Source organism: Hevea brasiliensis, chromosome 11, assembly GCF_030052815.1.
Source record: "Hevea brasiliensis isolate MT/VB/25A 57/8 chromosome 11, ASM3005281v1, whole genome shotgun sequence".
In the NCBI taxonomy this organism is placed as follows: domain Eukaryota; kingdom Viridiplantae; phylum Streptophyta; class Magnoliopsida; order Malpighiales; family Euphorbiaceae; genus Hevea; species Hevea brasiliensis.
Window position 1 is genome coordinate 91845698 of NC_079503.1, and position 3084 is coordinate 91848781.

A 3084-nucleotide genomic window follows, 5' to 3' on the forward strand; every position below is an offset into this window, starting at 1 on the left:
GGAGAGCCCTTTCAGGTTTTCACCCCTAGAGTTTTTTTTTTTTATTCCTTTTTTCAAGATGCCCTATCGCTAGGGGTGGCCACGGTTCAGGAACCGCCGGTTACAGTTTCTTGAAACGCCAGTTTAGGTTCAATGAAATCATAAACCTGAACTAAACTGCCAAGAGACGGTTTGGAAGACGGTTCCTAAACCGCCGGTTCCAGTTTGGAAGACGGTTCCTGAACCGCTGGTTCCGATTTGAGCCCCAGTTTAAAATAGTTTGAAGAGTGGTTCGAAAAAGAATGGTTCAAAACAGTTTGGAGGATGGTTTGGAAGCCGTTTAGGGATGGTTTAAGGGTAGTTTAGATTAAAAAAATTAGAGAAAAATTTTATTGATTCAAAATTTAAGTTATATTTGTAAAAATATTTTAATTTTTCTTAGAAATCTTTCAATCAAAATAAAATAAGAAAAAAAAGAAATAAAATAATTTATCTTTAAGAAAAATTTAATAAATAAATACTTGACCCTGATTAAAAAACTAGAGATGAAATTAATTTTTTTTAAAGAAATTAGCAAAAAGTGTATGAACTTAATTTTGCCTATATATCTCTTTAGGATTTAGAGGAATAAAAATTTCTAGTTCTATTACTTGCCTTTTTTAAAAAATTATATAATAATTGATAATTGAAAATTATAAAAGAGAAAAAAAAATTAAAATAGAGGGTATTGAAAATTTTATTGAGGATTTAAAGTAATAACAAAGTAATTGAGATAGTATTAAAAATTTCAGTAAGTATATAAAATAATAAAGTAGGAAAATTGAGAGAATATTGAAAATTAAAATGAGTGTAGAAAATAATTATTTAAAGAATTTGAGAAAAAATGAAAAAATATTAAGAATTGAAGAAAATACAGAGAATAATTGTGTATAGAATTAATGATATATATAAATAAATTAGGAGTGACGTAACATATTTATTGAATTTTTTTATATTTAAATCGCCGTTTTAATCCGGTTCGAAATCATCGTTTCAATCCGGTTCAGAAACAGCCGGTTCACGGTTCTTAAAAAATATGAACCTGAACAAAACCGCAGAAGGACGATTTCGGTCTGGTTCGAAGCTAGTTTCGGTTTTGACTGGTTTTGGTCCGGTTTTGACCGAATCGGTTCTGGTTTGGTTCCGTTTCAAAATCGGTCCGTGGCCACCCCTACCTATCGGGTTTTCATCCCTCACTCATTTTGCAGAGAGCGCCCTTGCGGGTTTTCGCCCTCTTTCACTCATTTTGCTAGGAGCGCCCTTTCGGATTTTCACTCCTACTCTTTTTTTTTTTTGGTCATGCATAATATCTCTTTACAGTATCTGCATTCACGGGTCTTAGGAATTCTTCACCATCCATATGAGTCAAGATCAGTGTTCCGCCAGAAAATGCCTTCTTAACTACATAGGGTCCCTCGTAAGTTGGTGACCATTTGCCCTGAGGATCATTTTGATTTGGAAGGATCTTTTTCAAAACTAGATCTCCCGATTGGAAATCACGCTGGCGAATGCCTTTGTTAAATGCCCTAACCACTCTCCCCTAGTATAATTGCCCATGACACGCTGCGACTAGTCTTTTTTCGTCTAGTAGATTCAGTTGGTCCAACCTTGATTGAATCCGTTTTGACTCGTTGATTCCCGATTCTTTTAAAATTCTCAGGGAGGGAATTTCCACCTCTATAGGTAAAAAAGCCTCCATTCCGTAGACCAATGAGTATGGAGTTGCCCCAGTCGATGTCCTTATGGAGGTCCGATAAGCGTGAAGGGCAAAGGTAAGCATATCATGCCAATCTCTATAAGTGATGGTCATCTTCCTAATTATTCTCTTGAGGTTCTTATTATCGACTTCCATTGCTCCGTTCATTTAGGGATGGTATGGTGAGGAATTGAGATGCCAGATTTTATACTGGTCACACAAACTTCGGATCTTTGGGCCATTCAAATTCTTAGCATTATCGGTGACTGTTTCACTAGGGAGACCATGTCGGCAGATAATATGATTCTTGAAAACTTTGAGGAATGTATTTTGCGTGATGTGCGCATATGACACCGCCTCAACCCATTTGGAAAAATAGTCAATAGCCACCAAGATGAACCTGTGCCCATTGGATGCCTTGGGATTAATAGGATTAATTACGTCGATGCCCCACATTGCAAAAGGCCAAGGTGAGACAAGATTAAACAGCCGATGAGGCGGGACATTTATTGGATCAGCGTAAATTTGACATTTGTGATACTTTCGAAAGTATTCGATGCAATCTTTTTCTAAAGTAGTCTAGAAGTATTCCCGTCTCATGATTAGCTTAGCCATCATATGCCCATTGGTGTGAGTAGCGCAATTCCCCTCATGAGTCTCAAAAAGGATCTTTCTTACTTCTTTTGCATCCATGCATCTTAACAATTCACCATTGGAGCTTCTTTTGTACAAAATTTCACCACTGGGAAAGTATCCCAGTGCTAATCTCCTGATCATTCTCCTTTCATTTTTGCTTGCCTCGGGAGGGTATTCCCTGATTTTGATGTAGACATGGATGTCATGGTACCAGTGTAACACCCTCCCGGTAACAACTCCGTACATTCTACTGTTCCGGTGACCGGTGTCAGTCCGGACAGCTAGAACGTCCGGAAAAATAATTAAACTTAAGTGAGGGACCATAATTAACTCAAATATTAATAAGAAACACTTAGTAAAAATTTTAGAAATAAAATACAACCAAGTCAAACGAGCTGGTGCCCAAGCGATGGGTAACCGGAGGGAAGTTGCGGTTCTCGCAACTAGGAGCCCTAGACCCAGGGGAAAAATTATAAAATAATTTTTGGGACTCCAGAGAAGGATTACTGAGGTTCCTATGGCATTAGAATGCCAAGAAAATACCTAGAAAAATTTTTCAATCAGTACAGACAATTTTGGCCCGTTGAGCCAAACGGAGGGCATTTTGGTTATTTCGCCTTCAGAGGTGATTTTTGGCCGACTTGTCCAGTTAAGTAAATAATTAATATGACATAAAATATGAATAAACATTACTAAAAATGAAATTGGAAATGAGTAGTGAAGAAAAGAAAAGA